At 40.7% G+C, this 13,681-nt stretch overlaps 1 protein-coding gene and 1 long non-coding RNA gene across 7 annotated transcripts in view; both read right to left on the bottom strand.

Annotated features, from left to right (window-relative positions):
* The window catches only part of LOC146871841 (S-adenosylhomocysteine hydrolase-like protein 1), an 879,643-nt gene that overhangs the window by 815,630 nt on the left and 50,332 nt on the right, over positions 1-13,681 (bottom strand). The gene's annotated exons all lie outside the window — the stretch shown is intronic.
* On the bottom strand, positions 7,003-8,989 carry LOC146871844 (uncharacterized). Its single transcript, XR_014981163.1, has 4 exons — positions 8,928-8,989; positions 8,174-8,302; positions 7,774-7,851; positions 7,003-7,225 (listed from the first exon to the last, which is right to left on the bottom strand). It is a non-coding gene; the product is annotated as an uncharacterized LOC146871844 (long non-coding RNA).

Here is a 13,681-nt window from a genome sequence, read left to right on the forward strand (position 1 = left end):
AGCAACTTGTCTGAAAACTGTCCTTCACATCCCCATTGAATCTTGCACAACCCCCTGCTCCTTGTGGTCGAGCCAATTCCAAGAAGCCTGCCTGTGTGCCTTCCCCCAGTTGTGCCAGAGACTCAGCCACATCCTGTCCATTGTTGGTGACTCAGCCTGTCACACCAGCTGCCCTGTGACCACCCCCAACTGAAAGAGGAAGCACGAGGTTAGGCCCTGAAACCACACCAACTAATAGAGGAAGCACAAGGCTGTACACTGTGAACACACATTTCTGTGGTTCTGCCAATTCCCAGAACCAGCAAGATAGTTCCTGTTTTACACAAGATGGTTCCTGTTCTTGACTCTAAGCCAGAGATAAACCCCCGAATGAGTAAGGGCCTTCAACTGAAAGGGAACACATTTCCACACATCACATGCCCTCTCACGAGACACAAGACACGCCCCTACCTTGACACATCTGTTGGAAATTACTGCTTGTCACTTCCCTTTTTCTTGTCACTTCTCCTTTCTTCTTTTTCCTATTGACTGAAAACTGTATAAATATTCTGATGTGTGAATAAAACTGCAGACCACTCCTGTACCTGCTTGGTGCTGGAGCTCTCCCCTTAACTCGAGTTACTGGACCCTTTTTTACTCGAACACCACGGACTCCTCTCTTTGCTTTGACTGAAATTATGATTATTAAGTATAGAAATTCTGAGATGAGGTAATATTGAATTAATTTACCACACTTGGGATGGCACAATAATCTGTTACATTTATACATAATGCAGAATCACACTAGGCAGCCGACATATCTTCATCAGGGTGGTAAAGGAGGGAAGACACGGGGGGATGCAAATGTCTCCACGATAGTCATTCCATTTTGCCTATATTAGAGACCATTTCTTTCGACAACCCCTAGACATAGACTGTTTTTTCCCTAAACATACACCAGTCCATGTCCTTTTTCCATAGCGCCAGTGTAGGGGCCTCACTCGCACCTCACAGTCTGGCTATATTGCGTTTTGCTATCATGTACCCCAAGGTCACCCACAGTTTCTCTTTACTGTTTAAGTCCGTTGGCCCCCACACATTAAGTATACACCTTTTGCCATCCAGGTCTAAGTCTTGGCCCAGCACCTCCGCCATGCGACTCGATACTCTCATCCAGTACTTACGAATGGTCTGACACTCCCATATAATGTGGAAGAACGTTCCTTCCCCTCCACATTCTCTTACACCCTGCATCTACTCCTTAGCCCATTTGGGCCAGGGCTGTCCGCGAATAATATGTTCTGTGTAATATTTTCAGCTGTACTAGTTTAAGTCTCGATGAGATTGCCACTTCCCTTGGAGATGCGAGCGTCTCCTTCCTACCCGTATCGTCCATTTCTAACAGGTCACCTGTCCACTTCTCCCGTAGCTGTATCAGGGGATCTATGGCATGATTAATTAATTTGCGGTATGTGAGGGATAGCGACTTATTTGCCATATAGCCGTCCAGGAGTCTGTATTCTAGCGTTATTGCTTCAGGTAGGGTTTTCCCTTCAGGGATATGTGCATACAGGGCGTACCTCACTTGACAGTATCGAAACAGTCCGCCATATCATACTTGTGCTGCAACGCGGATTACTCAATTACTTTACCCCCTTTCCACATGTCTCCCTCTTTCGACAGCCCCATCAGGTCCCAGCTATCAAAGCCCCTGGAGTGTCTAAGGGTGCCCAATAAATACGAGTCCCATAGGGGGTTGACTTGCGTGATTCTCTTGTCCCACCCATGACTTCTATGGGCTGTATGCCAGATGTGGACCGAGTGTGCAGTCGGCCCCGTGAGGCGCAATGTGGCTGGTCGGGAATAGAGTGCCCTTGTGTAAGATCCTCCCGGTAACAAACACCTATCCATTAGATATCCTGGGTCATCATGAGAGTGGTATATACCCTGATTGATTGCGGCTAACTGCGCCGCCCAGTAGTATCTTTTAACATCTGGGAGACCTATACCCCCATCATACCAGCCCCACACCAATTTGGGGAACGATATACGAGGTGTACCTCCATCCCACAGTAGGGTTCTCTGCTCACCTTCGATTGCCGTGAAATAGGAAGCCGGGACCAGAGCGGGGAAATTATTTAGAGTGTATAAAAAGCGAGGCAGGGACATCATTTTGAAGAGAGCCACCCTACACAGCAGGGAGAGCGGAAGAGTCCTCCAGTGTGCTACGTCACTCCGTAGCCGCCTCACTGGTGGTAAGAGGTTATGCTCGTAATACAGCTTAGGATCACCTGTGATGTATATACCGAGATACTTAAAGCCATCGACTGCCTCCGTCACACTACACCCCCTGGGCAGATGGGGAAACCTCCCTCTGAGCACATAGATCACAGATTTCGCCCAATTCATGGTATAGCCAGAATATCTCCGAAAGGTAGCAAGATACAAGAGGATATCGTCGGCATACAGGGAGATACGATCCTCCCATTATTCCGACCATTTCAGGCCCCGCAATACTGGGTCCCTTCGAATCCAGCTCGCTATTTGTTCAAGCGCCATGGCAAAAAGTAGCGGAGACCGGGGACAGCTCTTCCTCATCCCTCTTCCGAGGGTGAAGGCAGTCGACCTCCTATTGTTCACCACCACCTGTGCCAATGGTTCCGAATATAGGAGTTTCACCCATCCAATATAACCCGGTCCAAACCCCATCTTTTCCAACACTGCAAAAAGATAGGGCCATTCGATCGTATCAAACGCCATGGCGGCATCCAAGGACACCACCACCGCGTCTTCCCTCAGCGTGTCCACCTTCCCGAGTACCCCGTGGAGTCGGCGAAGATTTAGGGAAGTGTTCCTGGATGGCATGAAACCAGACTGGTCCAGGTGGACCAGATCAGAAATCACACCAATCAACTTAGCTAGGATCTTCACCTCAGTATTCAAGAGCGAGATGGGTCTGTACAAGGAGCATCGATCCCTAGATTTACCCTCTTTATGTATGACCACCACTGTGGCAAGTCGTTGATCCCATGGGAGCAGGCCAGCCCCCAGGCTCTCCTCATACATGGCCTTGAGATAGGGGGCTATTTTGTCAGGTTTTAGTATATAGAGTTCTATTGGGAGACTGTTGGGACCCAAAATCCATGTATATCATGACTTAAATTGTAGATTCATATCCATGTGCAAAAAGGGTATAGTAAGCCCACAAACATCCATGCACATACCGGCCAACACATCTGTAAACAACCACACAGATGGACCATCCAACTAACAAGTACAGTGACCTACATCCACGTAGATCACAGTTAGTAATAAGCATCACTGATCGCAGGCAGTAATGAAATTCAATGGAATTGAGCATGAACGAACATAAGTGATTGCAGTCAGCATTTAAGCCACAATGGCTGCAGGCAGTAATGAACATCAATGGCCCCATTAAACAATTAAGCTCAATGATACCATGCACTAACAAGCATACGTGCTATCACTAGAGAGTAACAAACATCAATTCCGGCTCCAGGCATTAACACACATCAATTGATCTGGACATTATGATCACCAATGGTGTTTCGCCCAACAGAACACATTGTAGCTTATATCATTGTACACTCAGGTTCTCAAGGACACAGAGTAATCCCATTATTTTTGATGGCACTAACGGGGTCAGGCATGAATGGACATAAGTGGCCCCAAGCATCAATATCTCTGCCAGTAACAAGGAGCGCTAATGGCCACAGGCTTTAATAAATGCTACTGGACTCAAGAAGTAATAAGCCTCAATTAACCTAAACAATAACGAGTCTCAGTGGCCTTAGGCTGTAAGGAGCATCAATGGTCATGGCAGTAAGAGGCTTCAATAGCAGCCCTAGACTGTATTGAACATCAAATGCCCCTGGACACTGAGGTAACTGTGGCCAATTCATTATCTGAATCTGTTATTGCTCATAGGCTTCACACCTGTTTTTCACCAAATAACGCTTGTCTACAATGAATTCACTAATTCAGTCACTCCATCAGTTAATGTAGGAGTTGTAAACAGCTCAGAAACCCGGAGTGACCATTATATCTCTCTAAGCTGAGATGCCTGCAGTTCATGCATTTACTGATGGACAGCTTGGCACAGCCCAAGGGGTGTGTTAGGAGAGGTGCAGTCTGTCTCTGAGATCACTGCTTTCCTATAATACATACAAAAAAGGACTGTGCACCTCTTGCTGTGTAGGCTCACATAAATGTTCTTCTTCCATTAAACTGCTCATGAAAAGGATAAAATGTATATGTCAAGACTGACAATCAAAATCAACCAATGGCTGATGCATGTGGGATGATCAATATAAGACTCCCACAACAAACAATGGCTGAGAGGTGCTTACCTTTAGTCCCATTCTCTGTGCAGGCTACAATAATTTGCCATACATGTCCCAAACTGGACAAATTCAAACTTACAAATGCTGCAAAGAATGATGTAGGTATGCACTCTAATATCACCGCAGTAATGACCGGATAGGTCTACGGTGAGCTAACAGGGTAAATCCAAGGAATTACAAATGCAGTCTAGAGCATAGTAGATCTGTGGAGATAGAAGGGGGGAGGCACAGAAGACAGAGCCCCCACAGCAGTGGAAATGTCTGGAATTCAGAAAGGTCCATACAGGTAACCCTGCTCCTGCTCACACTCTAACAGAACTCTAAGGAACAATTGCTGAGGAATGCAATTTACTCAAAAGAATGTTTGTGGTCTTTGGTGCAGAAGGAACACTTTGTTTCCTTCTCTTTTGCCTGTTTTTCTGTACACCGTACACGGTGCAAATACCGTAGATAAAGCTGCTTCTAAAGCAAGCCTTCTGGCGCAGCACCAACTCCTGCATTCTCAGCTGTGCTGCGAGGATGAAGATAGGCTTTCATTTGTCCAACTGTGCCTTTTTAATTGTGACTAATAAAAAGGAAATTATTGGCGATTCTTTTTTAATCACGCCTGGTAATCTGATACCGACTGCCTTAGTAACATCTACTTTCATGACATTTACGCCCTCCTTACGATCATACCGTTCTTTGGCTTTCCCCTGCTTGCTAGTCACGTGTGGTTTCAACGTTTTGACGGTAATTTTTCTAACAGACCCTTTTCATCCGTGAAGGGCACGTGGTGGAATTTGGTTTCCTCTCGCAACATTTCTAACAGGATTAGCTGTCTTGGAATGTCAAGATACCCTGTGTGAATACCTAACTTCCTTCAGTGCCTCCTTCACATCTAAATCACTAACCACCACATTTTTCACGCTCTCTTTTAATGTTTATATTAGTCTTTCTGGCCAACAACTTGGAAGTGAGGGGAAAAAGTTGCGTTTGATACCTTTACAAGGCAGAAATTCCTCAAGCTGCCTTGAGGCTATCTGAATCCATTGTCTGTCAAAAGTCCAACAAGAGTCCCTTCCTCACAATATCTCGCGGAAATCAAGTCTTTTCCCTGGTCTCCTCAGGTGCCATTAGGACTTCAGGCCACTTAGGAAATGGTCCATCAACACTATAAAATATATAGGCCCACCTACAACATTAAAGGGGCATATCACATTCAACCTGATCTGTTCCCATGGTAGATCAGCCACTCCCCTCTCACACCATCGGTGGGTCTGCGTTTTTGTGTGGTTTATCACTGATGGGAAACAAAAATATTCACTTGGCACTCCTCCCACTCCATTATAAGTGTTGGGCCACCAGTAGTCCACTATATCTACTCCTTCATTTTATTTTCTCAAAATGGTCCTCATGGGCTACCAAAATTAGCCCAATCACTTTAAGTTCTGGGAGGAATTAAGGAGTCGTCTCTGTTTCTCTTCAACACTTTAAGCTTCCGTTACTATCCAGAATCCTGCAGGCATTTATTCTTCTCCGGCCATCTTCATCTCACAAGCCTCAAACTCATCGACTGATGAAGTGATCCTAGCATCATAACACACTCTTAACTTCATCCTCCTCACAAGGATTAGCATCCTTTGATTGGAAAGTGTGACAGAAAAGCTGCTCCCCGATTCCTAGACTCTGGAAGATTATCCACAATGAAAACGTGTTCTTTGAACTCCATCACCTAACACATATATAAAGACACGCTTTCGACATTAAAACGTCTCTTTTAGGTTTACGATCTAACATGGCTATAAATCTGGTTTCCCAATACATGTTCTAGAATTTATTACAGCCTATACTTACCACAATCCTACTTTAAATGTATTATCGCGCCACTTCAGAGGCAAAACAAATAATCGCTTCCTTGTCCCTTATTTTCGTTGTGCTGAGACTGCACTAATGCTACATGAACTGGCATGTATTGCGATTGCAAGCTGTTCCTTACATCAAAACATGTTAGAGAGAGGACATCGGCGATTCCTTTTTTTATTCCAATAGAAATAGAATTCCAAGGCTGCATCGACCCGCTTCCACCTCATGCCGCTTTCATCCACCATCATAAGCTTTTTTCATCCTGCTTTTCACCTAAGTTACTGTTTTTTATGTTCCTCCTTCTTTCCCCCTTTAGTGTTTTTCTTTTACTCCTAATCGAAGACTGATGTGGAAAAATAAGCGTTGGTCCTCAAAAATGATTCCCGGTGGGCCCCCTGCAACCACCAGTTCAAATTAAGCAATGGCTGTTTCACGTGTATTTCTGTAACATCTCTCTAGCCCAAGCGGCATCTCTTTTGCGCGACATGCTCACCTGTAAGATCTGTGTATTTGAGGATATCACCACTTTCGTAGCGTCCTGCTTTTAAGATTGGTGTAAACAATGCAAAAGCTCTGTTGTTTACTAGACACTCAAGATCAAGAAGAGGAGGGAGTTACCCCAAACTTAAACAGAGGGACGGGGTGTATATAACGAGAAAAAAGGAAACGGGTCCCTGTAATTCAATACCTGGAAGGCAAGATACCTCACCGTGGACCAAGTGTCTATAAAGGTATATCATTAATCTAACATAGGCATACAACAAGGGTCTATGTAGAAAACCACATGAATTAACATAAAAACATATCCGGCCCAAAACATTAAAAAGGAGAATTTATTATAATAAAAATATGTTTGTAGACATACAGAATGAATCACTTAATCATTCAATGGGCCTAAATGACACTCCTCCCAGTGGAGGTTACAATCTAAAAACATCACATGAATAGATTAAAAACTTTAAAAACAGTCGACGCAGCGTTTCAGTGACACCTTGATATTTTCACCTTCTTCAGGACTAATCCAGTTTTCAACAGATCTAGATGGCAAGAATACTTAGTTTAGACCACAACATAGTCATATTACACATTGCAATAAATCATACTAACATTCCCTAATCTTTAAATCACAATTTTAGACACTTGTTCTAGCTACACATATACCTTATATTGTATTTACATTGACCTCTATTTCCTGACACTTGGTCCCTACTGTTTCATAAAAAACTGTGTCGTTGTGATACGTCACAGTTTAACATACATTCTAAATTCATTATAGTACTGTTTTCATAGTTATATACTTGTCCTATTTTACATTGGGAGAAATCTAATTGGCTGTTTTTTACTTAGTTGGGTTTGAACCAATGTTCTGTCAAGTACACCAGTGGCTATAGTATCGCCTGAGTGCTAACAGGTAGAACTATATTATGACTTTATAGTCACTGTTCTCTAGGTTTCTACTCTAGGATTTCTTTGTCACAAACTTAAGTAATATACTTTTTTAAGGTGCTAACTTGCCTAATGGCTGGATAAATACTGTGGCATTACACTCTGGGTTATTATTAAGCTATTAATGATTATGCAGTACCTTATAATGAGTCAGATTACGTTCAATGTCATAATCTGTGGTGCCAGTTCTTCCACCAAGTGGCCACAATGATAGAGCCTACAGAATGAGAAGGGTAATCATTGTTCCCACATATATTATCACCAGTCTTAAAAGGTTCTTTAGGAAAGGTAGTGTGTCACAATTACTACTCTTACTACATACCTTACAACTTTAGTAATCAATAAGACTTCTTTGCCTGTTCAAGCCACCGTAATATTGAGGGTACATGAGTTAGAGGTTTAAAAGTTAAGAAAAAGCATTTCTGATTTTTCTCTACAAGGGGGAAACAAACCTAATCAGAGCCAATCAATTTATTTGAGCCTTTTATATATATTATGGTGTGATGTAAATCAAACTAAACAGAGATGTCCCCGCTTACCCCTTCATGTCGGGATGCGAGCCGTATTCTGCAGGTCACGCAGTTTGAAAGACCTGGTGTCGACATTTTCACATTGACGACGCTGTGCACTGGTCTTGACAGCTATATATTTAGCATGCAATTAAAAATCTGTAAATATAAAGATTGAAATACCATGTATTCAGATATTGTGCGTAGTTCGCTGCATCGTTTAACATCTAGGCAAGATATTTTGGAAAGTGCTGTAGTATAATCAATGAGCGTTCATTTTTATAAATGGAATGTTTAAAAACAGCAACATTCCTTCTTTCTAGTATCAGCCATTGCAGCATGACCTCTAGAAACCTACACTTTTACCTGGCACTATTCTAGATCATATAGTGAATACTCTTAGTCAAAGAGCTTTATTTTAAAGAAACTAATATGGCTCACTGCACTGTCTAGAACGCATTAACCTTGTTGTAATTACAGCATATATTTTACCCTAAGCGCTCGTATTTCCATAGAAAGCGCAACATGTTATAATCGATAGCAACAGTGAATGCGTGAGCACCGATGCTAATGTGAAAAGTCAAATCGAAGTATACTATACTGTATAGAATGGAAATTCTGAAATTTTTACTAGAATTGAGACCGTGCATCCGATAACAACTACTGCTCTCGTTTCTTACTAAAGGACAAAGACGAATGCTTTAAAAATCATTCCGTAACTAACTATGCGCCAAAAGATTAAAATCAAGTTAGAGCCGAGAACGCGCTTCTCTATATAACTCACCCAGTCGATGGATGGCGGCTCCCTGCTCTAACGGGCTCAGGCACTGAACAACTTCCCGGGTGTCGGTCTATTTATATTCCTTAGACCCGCCTACTTGGGCGGAGTTCCATGTTGCGAATTTGCGTGCCGAAGTTAGCGGTACTCTTATTATGTCTCCAAACTAAAATATCGAATAATCGCGTTTTCGCCAAAATAGGTTTGTAGCATATCAAATTTAAATTAAAAAGGGTTCATTAGATAATTACCGCTATCTCACCCAAAAGTTACGAATCATTCAATATGTATCTACATGCCGGCGGCCATTTTAAAAAAAAATATATAATTCCCATGAAGAGATATTGTGCTACAGAGAGAGATTTAATATTAAAAAAAACTATGGTACCATGGTATTCTCATCTTTAATTAAAATGAGGCTGTAAATATTCTGAGTGCCATCAGTATATTAATTTAAAATAAGGCAGCATATCAGGTGTATTAAAAAGAATTTTAAACCTATCCTACAATGGCAGGTGTATTAAAACGCATTTAAGACATGTCCTACAATGGCAATACTCACACTCTCTATGTAGTTGTATTAATCTTTCTCTGTCAGGTGTATTACAACGCATTTAAAACATGTCTTACAATGGCAGGTGTATTAAACGCATTTTAGACATGTTCTACAATGGCAGTACTCACACTCTCTGCGTAGTTATATTTATCTTTCCCATTCCCCTTTATTATTATTAAGGCCATTTTTATACGTGTTGAAACGTGACATGTAGAATTGTTCCCGTTTTTTTCTTTTGCTTGTATGATCGTCACCGGGTGCATTGATCTCAATCACTTCAATACCGCACCATTTCAGATCATCAACCTGATGGTTATGATCTATCCAGTGCTCCACTAAGGGCGCTGTTTTTTTATTTGTCCTGATCGCTGATTTATGTGCAGTGATCCTGACTCTTATTTCTCGCGACATCTCCCCAATGAATCCCTTTTTGCAAGGGCAAACAATTAGGTAGATCATATTATTGGTACTACAGTTTATGAAGTTCTTGACATTATGTGTGATGCCATTATGATTAATCACACTGCCTTTGAAGAGGTTACTACAATTCTTACAGGAGTTACACAGATAATTCCCTACAGGGAAAGGAGCATTGGTAATGCTGTGCAGTTTGCATGTTGTTTCACTTCTATAGGCCTGTACTGGATGATTTCTGATAGTACGATTACGTCTAAAGGAAAACATGGGTTTAGGGAGTCTCGCATTATGCTGATCATTCAACAATTGCCAGTTTCTATTTATGATATTTTTTACTTTATTGCTGGCACTGCTAAAATTTGTGACAAAAATTAAGGGAAGATTTTGTGTAGTGTCATTGTGTTTTTTAGTGTTGAACAGCGAGTCTCTATCATAATATTTGGCTCTCTTATATGCTTGTCTGGTTAGTATCTTCGAATATCCTCTGTCCAACAATTTCTCAGTCAGGACATCTGCATGTCGATTAAAATCCTTAATATTAGCACAGTTGCGTCTGATCCTCAAATAATGTCCAAAAGGAATATTGTTCTTTTGACAAACTGGATGGTTGCTCTGATAATGGAGCATAGTATTGCGTTCTGTGGTTTAGTAAAGAGTTTCCCTGTGTTGCATTTTATCTTAATATCTAAGAAATCACAACTCTCTTTATAAATGGTAGATGTAAACTTTAAGTTAATGTCTCCTAAATTAAGCCATTCTATAAATTCGATGAGGGATTCTTTCTGGCCTTTCCACAAAAAGAAAACATTGTCAATATAGCAGGACCAACACAAGATATTTTCGTAAAATGGTGCCGCTATATTAAATACGAGCTTGTCCTCAAATGCAGCTACATACAGGCAGGCCAGACTGGGAGCGCTGGTCGCTCCCATGCTGGTCCCCTTGATCTGTTTATAGTAGTCAGTTCTAAATAAAAAAATATTATTTTTAAGAATAATCTCCACACATTCCACTATAAATGCGGAATGTGCAGATAACATACTAATGGTATCGTCTTGTGGTATGTTAGTATAGAGGGCCTCTATATCCAAGGTAACTAGCCACTGGGTTTCCACATTGAACGGAAAATTTTCAATTTTCTTTATCATGGCTGTAGTATCCTTTATATAAGCTTTTTGGCATAACACCAAAGGTTGGAGGAATTTGTCCACACATTTACTAAGTGGTTCCGTCAGAGAGTCTATACTTGAGACAATAGGTCTCATGGGAGGATTTAAAAAGGTCTTTATGTACTTTGGGAAGCCCATATATTGCTGGTGTTCTTAAGAAAATTGTACTCGTCAGGACACAAAATCCCATCATCTTTGGCATAATCTAAGAGTCTCGTAACCTTATTTACTAACACATTCCACTCTTCTTTATTGGATTTCTGATAGTGGGTAGTATTGTTTAACGGGGTAAGCATCCTATTGTTGTAGTCATTAGTCTTCATCACAATGATACTCCCTCCCTTATCACCAGGTTTAATGGTTAATTCTTTACACTGTTCTAAATTTTTTAGTGCAGTTTTTTCTTGAGGGGTAAAGTTATTTTGCCACCAAATGTTTTTAGTGAAAAGATCATCAATGCTTCTCTCTACGACTTTTTCAAAAAGTCTATGTTTTTGCTTACCAAGTTGATAGACGGGGTCCACGAAGATTTGGTATTTAGGCCAGAGTTATTATTAGCTAGTGTGTCTTTAAAAAAATCATTAAGGCGAATTTTCCTACAAAAGCTCTGTAGCTCCCTATGTTAAATTTGTCAATAGGGGTGCATATTGCATAGCCTTATCCTTTCTCTAATAAATATATTTCTTCTACAGCTAATGTCCTATTTAAGAGATTAATAATAGGGGCTTTATATTCTAATCCCACTCTGTTTGACTCCTGGTCTTCATGTATGGAAGTTTCTGTGGTGGATTCTGAGAGTAAAAGATCCCTCTCCCCTCCCTCTGCCACGATTCTGTCCGGGATTGGTTTGCCGCTGTTCTAAAAAAGAGGAAATTTCCCTACTTGTGCCTGGGGTCGGTTCCCTCTTTTTTCTAGTATCTTGGGGATTTTCATTCTCCGATTCTGAGCGTGTATACGAACGTTCTAAAAAATGTGACCCTTTTCTTTGGAAAATTCCTCCTTGGTTGTTGCCAGTTTTTCCAATTATAATTCTCTTCTCTCGGCATATCATAAAAATCCTTTTGTAGATAAGGATAGACGTGTTCCAGATTGTACTTTGTAATGTCTTTCCTAAATTTGTTTGATTTTTTGTTTGGAAGGTAATCTCTATATCCAGATATATCGTTTTGGATTTCTGTACAAAATAGATCAAGAAGAGGCCGGAACAATGATTACCCTTCTCATTCTGTAGGCTCTATCATTGTGGCCTCTTGGTGGCAGAACTGGCACCACAGATTATGACACTGAACGTAATCTGACTCATTATAAGGTACTGCATAATCATGAATAACTTAATAATAACCCAGAGTGTAATGCTACAGTATTTATCCAGCCATTAAGCAAGTTAGCACCTTAAAAAAGTATATTACTTAAGTTTGTGACGAAGAAATCCTAGAGTAGAAACCTAGAGAACAATGACTATAAAGCAATAATATAGTTCTACCGGTTAGCACTGAGGCGATACTATAGCCACTGGTGTACTTGACAGAACGTTGGTTAAAAAAAAACTAAGTAAAAAACAGTCAATTACATTTCTCCCAATGTAAAATAGGACAAGAATATAACCATGAAAACAATACTATAACAAATTTAGAATGTATGTTAAACTGTGACATATCACAACGACACCGTTTTTTATGAAACAGTAGGGACCAAGTGTCAGGAAATAGAGGTCAATGTAAATACAATATAAGGTATATATGTAGCTAGAACAAGTGTCTAAAATTATGTGATTTAAACATTAGGGAATGTTAGCATGATGTATTGCAATGTGTAATATGACTATGTTGTGGTCTAAACTAAGTATTCTTGCCATCTAGATCTGTTAAAAACTGCGTTAGTCCTGAAGAAGGTGAAAATATCAAGGTGCCACCGAAACGCTGCGTCGACTGTTTTTAAAGTTTTTAATCTATTCGTGTGAAGTTTTTAGATTGTAACCTCCACTGGGAGGAGTGTCATTTATGCCCATTGAATGATTAAGTGATCCATTCTCTATGTCTACAAACATATTTTTATTATAATAAATTCTCCTTTTGAATGTTTTGGGCCGGATATTTTTTATGTTAATTCATGTGGCTTTCTACATAGACTCTTGTCGTATGCCTATGTTGGATTAATGACATACCTTTATAGACACTTGGTCCACGGTGAGGTATCTTGCCCTCCAGGTATTGAATTACAGGGACCCGTTTCCTTTTTTCTCGTTATATACACCGCGTCCCTCTGTTTAAGTTTGGGGTAACTCCCTCCTCTTCTTGATCTATTTTGTACATCTTGTTAGCTGGGGAGTCTGTTCCACTTCACCCATATAATAAGGGCATAATAGTCTAATTGATAATGGACGCACTAAAAACTGATGGTTTCTCTGAAGAACAATTCAATAAGATTATAAATGGTACATCCAAAAAATTCTCGTTTACTAGACACTAACAACTCTGTTCAGTGGGAGACCTTATGCGGTCTGTTTAGCACAGCTGTAATGCGTGTATGTCATAAGGGATAATTGTTCTAAAATGTGTAAAATCTCCTAGATGTACTATTAGAAAGGCTTCTGTTACTTTTAGTCTAACATTTGTACA

The sequence above is a fragment of the Triturus cristatus genome, chromosome 1_1 (genome assembly GCF_964204655.1).
Source record: "Triturus cristatus chromosome 1_1, aTriCri1.1, whole genome shotgun sequence".
In the NCBI taxonomy this organism is placed as follows: domain Eukaryota; kingdom Metazoa; phylum Chordata; class Amphibia; order Caudata; family Salamandridae; genus Triturus; species Triturus cristatus.